Raw genomic sequence first — 12,912 nt, 5'->3', positions numbered from 1 at the left:
GTACAGAGCAGTAGTTCATGTTGCTCTACAACAGACTTAAGTAAAACGTTCAGAAACCATTCACTGAAATAGCCTTAAGAAAGCCATTAAAATGGCCTTTAGGGAGAAGTTAACAAAGCTTTGTTTTTTTGCAGAAGTGCACAGGAGGATTCATGAAAAAGGTGTCTCATACCCTATTATAACACAGAACAAAAAATGCAACATTTAGGCTAAACAACCTAAAAGAAGTAATATTAGCGTGCATTGCATGGAGTGATCAAAATGTTTTATGTTAAAATGAAAGGATTAAAGTGAAAGGATGTGGTAGTTCCCACGATTGAACCACTGTCACAGTTACATTTTAAACCATTTTTTAAGAGGTGATTGATGTTTCTGATCTCCAATCTGCTGGTCAGTAGGAGCACATCCTGGAGCAGAGATTAATGTACAGCCAGCTGAGTTCAAGGAGAAACTAGATAATCAATTTGTTCCATGAAAGTTTATTCCAAAAGTCTCTGAAGAAAACAGTATAGTTTGTCAGAACAGTTGAAATTAAACTGAAAGCTGCATACGTTGCAATATTCAGCCTGGGTAATAAAAAAATGTAAAAAAGAAATGGCCAAAAACGAAACTATTGTACCATAGTGTTGTTCCCTTACACACAGAAAATAACTGACCTTAGTTTTTTTTTTTTTTTTTAAGCCACTATAAAAGATAGCCTTCCTTAAGACATGCAAAACTTCAACTACCGTACAGTAGAATGTGTTACAAGGAAAAAGTTAAATGGCACAAAACTGACGAACGGTAAAAAGAAAAATGGCTTGCACACATTAGCAAAAGACTGTTCACCGTGAGCTATGAATAGTACTTAAATGGTTCTAGATGTTTATTTATTTTCAATGTCTGAAAATATAATAAATGTGTAATGAATAAATATGTTGTGTACTGTATGGTACCATTGTTTGTGCTTTCCTTGTTCTGTCTACACTTGTACGGTACCAACCTAACGCCTTTCATAAGCAATTACAGTCGGCCTATACAATTCAGCACAAAAAAAGGATTCCAAAATAACATTAAATAGAGCCATGCTAACCAATTCAATTACTTTTTACTAGCTTTATTACTGGTCCCTTTTTAAATTGTGCTGAGAAACTGTTTTAGCAGATACAAATATTTCAACTACAACCATGCTAAATCTTACTACGTGTACACCCAGGTCACATGGTCTGGTTCCAGGTAGTTTTTTTGAACTACAGTACAACACTTCAAATGATTAGGTACTGCACCAGGAGGAGCAGCAGCTTTTCACATATAGGCTGGTGCCATCTTCAAGATATTTGCATATTTAAAACTGACGTATAAAATACAAAGAAATAACTAATGGATCTTTATTAGAATTAAAGGTGCAGCTGTAATGTAATGATGTAAGAAAACTGGGCTGCAGTATAGTGTTTCATTGTGTCATCACCTCTGTTCCCAAGTTTCAGGCCCTACTGTAAGTAACATGACAGGCCTAAAACTATAATTCTTTTATCACAATGCAAATCTTAAAAAAAAAAAAAAAAAAAAAATTATATATATATGCACACACACACGTACTGTAATACCGCAGTAGTATTCAGTCACTGTTCCAGCGCATTCCAATTTAGGCCTAAACAACTGAATACCTGACTGTAACAGCAAGATTCTCCTCAATTCAATAATTAAGGACCTGTTTGGAACAAGGTCCTAGACGGATAGATTAAAGGGGCAAAATTGAGTACCATTGCCCTTGGGGGTTCTGCTGCTGAATGTATGCATGTCCATGTATTTGTTTTTTCTTTATACAAATATAGCAATTTACTCAACTAATCACTATTTAAAATGGCACGATTTAAAAAAAAAAAAAAAAAGCTTATGCTATGTAAATACACCTAATATTGTAGGTATTGCAGAGTTTACTGTCTGAACGGTTTAAGTTTTTATTTTCACACCGAATGTGCTGTCATGCCTTAGCCTATGACAAACCATAGAGACGAAATCACGTGCTTTTTCCACTTCCTTCGTGTTGAAAGGATACCAGTCTCAAATATAAACTCACACTGTGATATAGCTCAGTATACTAGTATGTTTGTTTACATCTGTTATTCCAGGCATCACAACACAACACAGAAAAGTCTATTCTCAGTGGGATTTGGCTATGTAGTAGGACCACAAACGTCACATGCCAGCAGTTAGAATATCATCAGTGCTCGGTTTGTGTCATGTGTTTCTGATTAGCCTAAGACTCCTCTCTAACCCAGCACCAGCTGTCATGATCCACTCCAGATGGATCTATCGCAAGACTACCAATCCAGTCACAGGCTTGTAGCTTATGCTTCCAGCCATACTACCCAGACGTCCTTATCAGAACCCCTGTTTAAACAATGGTTACTGTTTTCAGGCCCCCAGCATGTCAAGTAAAGAGTATTATCATGTACCTGTGGTGTCTCCCCGCGTTGTAATGTGGATTTTTTTTTTCGTGTTATTCCACATCGGTTTCAGCGGGACATTGTCAGCCATCTTGGCTGTACTGTATACAATGTGACGTCAGCCTGAGTGCCGGAGTCATGACGTACCAGTCAGCTGATTGGAGGCTGGGATGGGGGGGGGGGGGGACCAGCAGGGGATAGCAGGTGAGAGGCGGAAACGTTGTATTACATTGCAGTTACACACAAAGTATGCAGTGATGTGTTGTAGGGGTTTTGCTGTTGCTCTAACGTTTGTTTGTGTTTAGTTGAATGTGAGCAACTCTGTGTTAGCAATTTTAATGTCAAGCCCCTAAACTCCGGACTGACGTTAGCTAGTAATTGTTAAGTGTACAGTATTTGTATTCTGTGCTTTGTGTTTTATTTGTTAAAACACTTCATAGTAAAATAAAAACTCAGATATTATATTTAACCACCATTACCTTGCATTTCGGTTTGTGTGTGTTTAATATATAGTAAATATGGACTGTTTAACCCGAGGGAAGACTATTGTTAATGACAGGGGGCTATAATGGTCGAAGGTAACAATAGTCTTCCCGAGGGGAAATTCCATTTTCTGCTATGAGCTGAGTCTGCAGTACATATTTCACTCAATGTTTTTCTTTCTTTATGTAAGTCAAGGGTGTTATAATAGTAGAAAACACTAGTGGAGGCTTTGAGTAAATTGTTTATGCTCATAATGCATCAGAGTAGAAAAAAGCAACATGTCTAAGACTTTTGCACAGCAGTGTATTTTGTTTAAATATTGCTGATACAGCATATATACATAACAAATAAATAACAGAAAAAAGTTCATACACCATAGTTATCAAAGTCTGGTTGCATAATCTAGTTTATATCATGGCCACCACATTTGTTTACATCCACAAGCTAAATTTGATTGATTTTCAGAAAGAAAACAATGACAATGATGTTTTAATCATAATTTTAGTGTTTGGAGCATCTTTCTTTTGGAGTATGTTTTGTAATTAATTTTCTCTTAAGTCACAGAATCGCTGTTCAGCAGTTTCTTCACATTCAACATTTTCTCTTGTTGTAAGGAGTGCAAATGAAAGGTGTTCCTTTGAAAAGGGGTGGGACAGTGACATGAACCAGTTACATGACAGATAGATACTATTGCCCGGTAGTGTAAGGATATTAGGGCAATAGTTCAGTTTATTCTATGATGAGATTTTAACCAGTCACAGACAAGAATTTCCAGCCACTGATTCATGTATATACAGTAATCCGTCGCGTATCTGCCCGACACATATCCGAACCTAACTGTTTTTCCGCCATGATCAACCTCTTCAGCAATGTTAGTTTATTATTGAACAGAGAAGATTAGTTCAGATATTGTAGATCCTACCAAAGTTTAAGAACACTGTATGTGCATCCTGCTCTGCCATTGCTGGTCATGTCAGATGAGCTGTTCAGTTTGTTGACTTGATATGTAAATACATCCTGTTCTCCTGTGGGGTGTATCAATTTCAATCTCTGTTTCGATCTCCTGCCTATCACTCAGCAGTGAATGCACACACCCACACGGCAGACAGCTACTCTTTATAAGCATTAATACCCTGTATCTTTCTAAACAGAGCTGGGGTCAATTCCACTAACTGAACTCCAGTTCAATTCCCTCCCCAGATCAATTTGTTCAATTAAGATTCAATTCCAATTCCATCCAATTCCTTTAGTTCTAGTTTCATTTTTTTTTTTCAATCAATGTAGTCAATTCCAGTTCCACCCATCTATACATTCAGTTCCCTTACAAGTTTGTAATTCCAAATCCAATTCTAGCTGTAGTCCACAAGGTTTTTATAGTTTTGTATTAAAAGATAAGGGACACTCACTCAACACACACACACACATTATACAGCTCTGGAAAAAATTAAGAGACCACTGCAAAATTATCAGTTTCTCTGGTTTTACTATTTATAGGTATGTGTTTGGTAAAATGAACATTTTTGTTTTATTCTATAAACTACCGACAACATTGCTCCCAAATTCCAAAGAAATATTGTCATTTAGAGCATTTATTTGCAGAAACTGACAATTAGTCAAAATAACAAAAAATATGCAGTGTTGTCAGACCTCTAATAATGCAAAGGAGATGTTCATATTCATTTTTAAACACCACAATACTAATGTTTTAACTTAGGAAGAGTTCAGAAATCAATATTTGGTGGAATAACCCTGATTTTCAAGCTCAGCTTTCATGCGTCTTGGCATGCTCTCCATCAGTCTTTTACATTGATGTTGGGTGAATTTATGCCACTCCTGGCGCAAAAATTCAAGCAGCTCGGCTTTGTTTGATGGCTTGTGACCATCCATCTTCCTCTTGATCACATTCCAGAGGTTTTCAATGGGGTTCAGGTCTGGAGATTGGGCTGGCCATGACAGGGTCTTGAACTGGTGGTCCTCCATCCACACCTTGATTGACCTGGCTGTGTAGCATGGATCATTGTCCTGCTGGAAAAACCAATCATCAGAGTTGGGGAACATTGTTAGAGCAGAAGGAAGCAAGTTTTCTTCCAGGACAACCTTGTACTTGGCTTGATTCATGCCAAAGCTGCCCAATTCCAGCCTTGCTGAAGCACCCCCAGATCATCACCAATTATCCACCACCTTTCACAGTGGGTGTGAGACACTGTGGCTTATAGGCCTCTCCAAGTCTCTGTCTAACCATTAGATGACCAGGTGTTGGGCAAAGCTGAAAATTGGACTCATCTGGGGGTGCTTCAGCAAGGCTGGAATCGGGCAGATTTGTCTTTGTGAAGGGCACATGAATCAAGCCAAATACAAGGTTGTCCTGGAAGAAAACTTGCTTCCTTCTGCTCTGACAGTGTTCCCCAACTCTGAGGATTGTTTTTTCCAGCAGGACAATGCTCCATGCCACACAGCCAGGTCAATCAAGGTGTGGATGGAGGACCACCAGTTCAAGACCCTGTCATAGCCAGCCCAATCTCCAGACCTGAACCCCATTGAAAACCTCTGGAATGTGATCAAGAGGAAGATGGATGGTCACAAGTCATCAAACAAAGCCAAGCTGCTTTAATGAGCCAGGAGTGGCATAAAGTCACCCATTGAAATACAGCTTTTCCTCGGAGTAGATACACTTAAATTTATTACAAAAACAATTAAAGTATTATGGAGAGTAGTTTTAGTAAACTATTATTAGTTTGTCAATTATATAACCACAAATCTTTTGATCAAATTTGCACTAAATATTTTCCACCTGCATCATAATTCACTAATTAAGGATAAACACACCGAACATTAAAATCATAAATTTATCTAAGAAATTTAGACATGCAAGATAATATACTTACTTTGAGGTGCCTTATGAAGTTGGAAGTAGCTTTTGTTGAACCAAAGACAGATGTTCCGCAATGTTCACATATAGCACAATGGTTTCCCACTTTGCTACCTTCACTTGGCTCAAATTAATCAAAGACTGAGGTCTTCCTTGACATTGTGGCACTTATAGTAAAGACAACAATGTTTAAATCATCAAGTAAAGTTTGTGGTCAAAAAGCAAGCAAAATGGTTTTTATTCCATTCCACAGTTCCTCATCCAGTCCAGGGTCAACCACACGTCTCCATTCCATTCCAGCTCCAAAATCCAAACAATCCTTCATAAACTCCCCAAACACAGCCACTTACTCTCCAAATCCTAACACTCCCAGATGCCCTCCTTGTATTTCCAAAAACATACTCAACAAAGAGTGAGTGTATGACTGGGTCTTAAATAGAGCTGTAGGGCAGGTTAGCTTCTTCCAATTAATTGAGAACAGGCGTTAACATTCACATCACAATTGTTATACTAATAGACTCACTTATAAAGATGACAACAAGCAATATATTAATAGAAATGGCTACTAGTGATCTGCCTATCTCAGGCTCCTCATCCTTGTGGAATCTTAAGCTGTAATCATCTCATCAGCCATGACTCCTGTTGTTCTGACTGTGTGAATTACATACATTTGTGTTGACTATTGAGTCAGACTACTATGGGAATACTATTCTTCAGGTTTTTAAAGCAATTCAGTGCAATAGTTTTGTGCAAAATGGGTGTTGTTCAGTGGAATTGAAATGGAATTGATAATTCCATTCACTAAAAAATGCCAATTCCAATTCAATTCCAATTCCAAAGCTCTGAGATTTTTCTCAATTCCAATTCATTACCAATTCCACACTTGATCACACTTGAATTGGAATTGACCTCAGAATTTTAGTTCAATTTGGAATTGATCCCAGCTCTTGTGAGAAGCAAGCCATAAACTGGAAGTCATCCAAAGGCATTTTCTTCCATGGAATTTAGTCTTACATTTTATATGTTCATAATATTCATTTTATTGACTAAAATCATGAACAGAAATCTGCCAAATACAATAACAAGAAACAAAGTGCCCACAATTCTAATTATTATATTGCTATCTGAAATAACAACACATTGGAAAAGTGAGAAAATGTCAAGTTATCAAAAGTGCCCAGCCATTTAATGTGGAGATATCAAAAACACAAGTCAGGTTTCAAGAAACCATTGGGGCAACCTTTACCAGCATAAAGCAAATAGGCACAACTGTAAAACTGATGGGGGCCAAGGTTAACCCAATTTCTTCTTCTAACTTGTATCAAAGACACAAGCTAAGTTAGAAGAAACAACTGGGGAAACCATGGCCAGCACCAAGCAAATAGGCACAACTGTAAAAGTGGTGGGGTCCAGGTTGCCCAGATTGTCTCTACTAACTTGGCTTGTGTTTTTCAGGCACAAAAAAAGCGGCTCAAACTTGCATAAAAACACAAGCCAAGTTAGTATAATTTAATGATGCAGACATCAAAATAAATGCATTCCCTGCTATATTTCTATGTTGACAAAACAAGTTAATTGTCATTAAACTCAGATGTCCTGTAATATACATACACATAGATAAAAGTGCCTGGGATCTGCAAAAATCTGCAAAAAAAAAAAAAAAAAAAAAAACATTGAGAGAAAAAGTACTTTGGTGACTTATTTTTCTTACTGTATGACAGGTATTGACTTTTTTTCTACATTTCACCTAAGAGTGTTGGGAACTACAAATTAAAAGTGAAATGGTGCTTTTGGCTGATTTACTTTTGCTGCACCAATACCCTGAAAACACGTAAACTATCCTTGCTGTATAGGCGTGAGGAATTACCATTCCTCTCAATGGCAGTTCTCACTGATAACTTGCCACTAGACCATTCCTGTCAATATGCTGTTAAAGTGACTATAAAAACTTGTCCTACTTTCATCCACCCATAGACATTTTTGTTTTATTATACTTGTATACTGGCAGTTCATTTATAAAAAAAAAAAAAAAAAAAAAAAAAAAAGGATTTAGGATATAAGTGTTGCAGTGTAAGTACAGTAATATCACAATTAAATGTGATTGGTTGCTTTTCCATGAACCTCTATAAAATGCTATAATATAGTGTAGTATCTGAAATGCAAAAGTTTTCTATAGTATGCTACATAGAAAAATATTATATTTAAGTGTCATGGTAGCATGTTTTTTTTGTTTGTTTTTTACATTGATGTAAAAGATATTTAAATTGGTAAAACTATGAAAAAAGCAGTTCACTGACTTTCTCTTGCTATTCATGGTCAGGAATCTACGCGATAGGTAAACATAAAAATGTAGTGATTAGTCTTGCAAAATATGTAATGTTTCAGTAAGCATCTCAATTAGTGACTTTGCTATAAGCAATTTTGTCATCTTGTTATTGCAGTAGTCTCCATGTATAGGAACACCTCCTAAGAGAACACCCTTGTGGTAAAACAGATTTTTCCGCAGCTAAAGGAACAGGAACTTCGCTTAAAAGAATGTGATTCATTCACAAAGGATACAGTACTGTTTTGTAACCTGATAACTCATCATCAGCTTAGATTAAAATGGTTTATTTAGTCTTTTCATAAGCAATTTGTCAACAAGCGAGTGTGTTGAGGCACACTAATTAGTTTATTAACTCTTTCCAGAGCCACTGTCATATCATTGCCTTGTTTTGTATTCTGATTTCCACAAGTGCACCTAATCGGTACAAAAACAAAAAAAAAAAAATGGTGAAGTGCGCTACTGTTTCTCTTGCTACAAAAAGTTGAAAATTGTTCAAGTTCTTGAAAAAAAAACCTAAATCAGACACAAGTCGCCAAGCAATTTATGTTTCCATTTCTGGTGAGTTGCTTCACCACTTTTTTAAATAATGTTGTGCATGACTTGTATATTACTGCAGCATTTTTTATTGTGTGTAGGGGTGTTGTGTTAATTTAGTCTGACAGTTACTTTATCTGTTATTTTATTATTATAGTTTATTAACGTACACATTTTAACTAAATCTAAATAAACTTGATTTTCCTAACCCAAGCTCTACATTTAAGGCACTTAGCATTTTTTTTTTCTCCAGTGCATAGTCTTTACCATTCTACAAAAAAAACACAAAATAAACTTTTTTTCTTTTCTTATACAACTTCAAGGATAAGACTCAAGAGGCCTCCTCTGCCGAAACTCTTGCAAAATATGAGAAATTACACCATTGTGATGATGTCATCATTTAAAAAAATTTAAATACATTTTTAAAAAAACCACTGAAAATACCAAAAATCTTTGAAAAAATAAAATAAAATAAAATTCTGTAGCCAAATAACTTTTCTTTGATTTCAACTTGTTTAAAATCATTATTAATTAATCATTTAGCAGACACTTTCATCCAAAGTGACTTAAAGAGGAGATGAACTATACATCAACAACTGCTGCTGCAGAGTCACTTACAATAGACAGAGTACAAGGAGTTTAAGTGACTTTCTGAAGGTCACACGCAGTGCAAGTTAGTGGTGGAGCTGGGATTTAAAACTGGAACCTTTCGCTATCAAGGCCTTTTCTCTAACCGCTGGACCAGCAAGTCTCAGAGATATGCTTATATTTTCAAGACATGTGTCAATAAAAACAAACAATTAAATAGACTTGCATTGTAAATTGAACACTTTTTTTTTTTTTTAAATGTTATCTCAAGTTACAATTCAAACACCTAATTGAAACTACTGATACCCAAAATAGCATCATTAAAAAGAAAAAAAAAAGAACTGGAATATTAGCACAGGAAATTACTTCAAAGTGCTGCCTGATGATGTCATCAGAACTGAGTAGATGTTTACGAACATGCAGAGAAAAACTTAAATTGCAAATAAAACATTTCCAAAACACAGGGCTTGGTTGTTAAAGTTAATATATTAAGTGACCTTATGTGCAATTCTGAGTTCTGGCCGCTCAAACTGTGAGATTGCATTGTTATATAATACGAGACACCCATACCCTATAATATACCATTGCAGCAATTCCCGTTCTATGAATCATTATAAATTGTAGCTCATATTCAGAAATGTCTTTGAAACAAAGAGGTTTTTATTTTAGTGCATTTGTCTGCTATTCTCCATGCCTCAACTGGTCACATCATGTGCAAAAGGTCATCAGACTCAGATTAGTCAGTCAGTATTGCTTTATCAGGCCTCCCTGTAAGGGAGAGTATGTATGTGTTTGCAAACCTGATGCTGCACTTACTGCTGCTAATATCTCATAAACCATTTCAGCTGGCAATTTCACATTTTTTAGAGTTATGGAAACTCCTTGCCAAAATCAAATAGAAGCCTTCAATTTGACCTGTGACCCAAGATGAACACCATATTGGGGTCACATGACTTTTTGGTTTGTGAATGACAAAGACCTAAGGCAGATACTGACTTTATATTTAAGATACTGACTTCAAACACGGCTATATTATGTGATTCTCTAGGTCAAGTTTCATCGTGGGTGTGGTACAAGAAAAATGTACCCTATCCTGACAGTTTTTTTTTGCAAAGTTGCCGAGTATAGCAGACCAGGTCAGGTCTATCCCAATTCTGGGTGTCTGGATCCCAGACTATTGTGATATGTCGGTCTGCATCAAGAGACATGTGATGGTCCTGATGAGCAACCTTTGTATGATTCACAGTAAGCTAAAATGATAATTTAATAATGGGATATTTGGTTACAAGACAAAAATTTAATGAAATAAGGAGAGTATGTAGTCATACAAACTATAAAATGCACTTATTTTTCATTCAAGAACCATTTGGCGAACTACAATGAGTTATGCTGTGCTTTTGGTGTTGTATCCGTACAAACAATACCACTTATTTCTATGCATTCCATCATGAAAAAAGTGTCACGCTGCATCAAGAAATTATTAATTGTTACACCTGGTAGAAACTGTGTTCTATGGCAACGTTCAGTTAACCTTCCAGAGGCAGGACATGTATATGTTTTTAAGCTAAGAGCTTATTGAATGTTAACATTGGTTTTCATACTTTTGCTAATGCGATGGTAAGTACAGGGAAATGTCCTTTTATGTCTGGATGTCATAAAACAGGGAAAAATGCAAGCCGCAAAGCTGGTCTGTATTTTTTTCAATCCGGTCTACTGTAATCATTATTGTATAGCGCACACCCTTTTTATAAGTAGAATTTCTGTTTTTTTATATATGGGTTGTGCACTTTATATGAGGAGTTCACTATACTCTGATTACAGTATACTTTGGTGCTTTTGATTGAGTGGAAAACATGTTTTGTTTAAACATGAGTTTCATTGTTTATATGTTGTCCAGTTTCTGTTTCATGTTATTTACGGAAACCTCTGTTTTAGATGCTTTCTTCTTCTTGATAAATGCTTACTTTAAATGAAGATAATATCAGCATAGCTACTAATCATTCTGTTTTTACATTAAACATTTCCATAAAAATAAAAGCGTGGTATGAAAAACATCCTAGCAAAAAAACAAATATGTTCCCACTGTATGAAAAAAATGTTTTTAAATTTATCAAAAATGTTGCTTAGGTTTCCATACACATGACATTTTTTATCTTTTTGTTCCCTGACCCTTGTCTTTAATATGTTGTTATCAAAGCATTTACATAAAAATATTTTTGAGAAGGAAATCTGGAAACTCCCTTAGTCCCAAGAGGCATGTGGTATTTCATCTTCAAAGTAAGGACCTTTACCTCATCAGGAAATACTTTAATTTCAAGGAAGAAATCAAACTGCAGTTAATGTTAGTTTACCTCTGTTAAATGTCTGTTCCATTGAGTGTACTTTATAAGGTGTGAGGATTCATTGATACACATGGCAACATAAAATATTGTACACTTATTTTTTTTTTGTTGCATTTATTTAAAATTAAAAAGTGTTTGGTAGATACTGATATTTTATTATTGTTCTGTAGCAATAGACATGACATGTGCTTAATTTCTTTGAGAGACTGCCTGCAGCACACATTTAGGCTACAACCTGAATCAAGTAAAAACCACCTTTTCTTTCATGTAAATATAAAACAGGCCTCACAATTATGTGCTTGGACTGCCGTGAGTATTTCTCTTTAAGGTGCAGAGCTAAGAAAATACATTTGTAGTAAACCCTATCTATTGTATATTATGACCACTTTGTAGACGGTACATTTGCTTATATAAATTAAGCACGCATGATTTTAAATGTAATGTTTGTTTGTTTTTTTCCATAGAATTGTTAACAAAAAAAATGGTGAACTTCTTTTGCACTCATTTCCATTCTGCAGGTCCCATTGATTCTGGGAGTTTAAGTTCTTGCAAGAAAACAATCGTTGCTTTTCTGGTGATTGAAAGTGTCGACCATGTACCTTTATGCAACCTCTTGAAGTGGACTGGAAGTGTAGCAGTGAAGAATCTGCTATATGCAATCTGTGCATTTTCTTTTTCTTCACTAATATCTTAAATATATATATATATATATATATATATATATATATATATATATATATATATATATATATATATCATACCATAATGTTCATATAGGAAAATGTAAGATTGATTAATTGATAGCAATAAATGTTAAGTAAAGTTTACTAGAATAATTTTGTTAGTTCCATGCTCTTTAAGAACAGTGGCTAATCTGTCAAAGTTATATATGGAGTAAATTTAATCAGATAATGCACTTTATTATAATTGTAGCGCAAGGAAGATCTGTCGTCTTCACCCTGACTGAAGACATGACTTGATAATTTTAGACTTTGCTGTTCTTATATTTTTTAATTAAATGATATGCACAGTAATTTGTGAGCAGAAAGACCACAGGCATATTTAAACCCCTTTGATGCTAAATATGGGAACTTAGTGTGAGTGCTATTTAAATGGTCATTGTGATAATGCAAGCATCTTAAGAAAATATAAGTGTATGTTTATATCTGGTGAGAAGATTGGAAATAATTACGGAGATGGCAGTTGTGGTTGTTTTGAAAAATGTTGAGGCTAGATCAGGAAGGAAGATTGTAAAAAATATGTTATTATTAAATTATCAAAATATAGAATTCTTAAAATATTCTTTATTTTGTGCTTGGTAGCTTCGATGCACATATGTAC

The sequence above is a fragment of the Polyodon spathula genome, chromosome 3 (genome assembly GCF_017654505.1).
Source record: "Polyodon spathula isolate WHYD16114869_AA chromosome 3, ASM1765450v1, whole genome shotgun sequence".
NCBI lineage: Eukaryota > Metazoa > Chordata > Actinopteri > Acipenseriformes > Polyodontidae > Polyodon > Polyodon spathula.
This window is presented reverse-complemented; position numbering follows the sequence as displayed.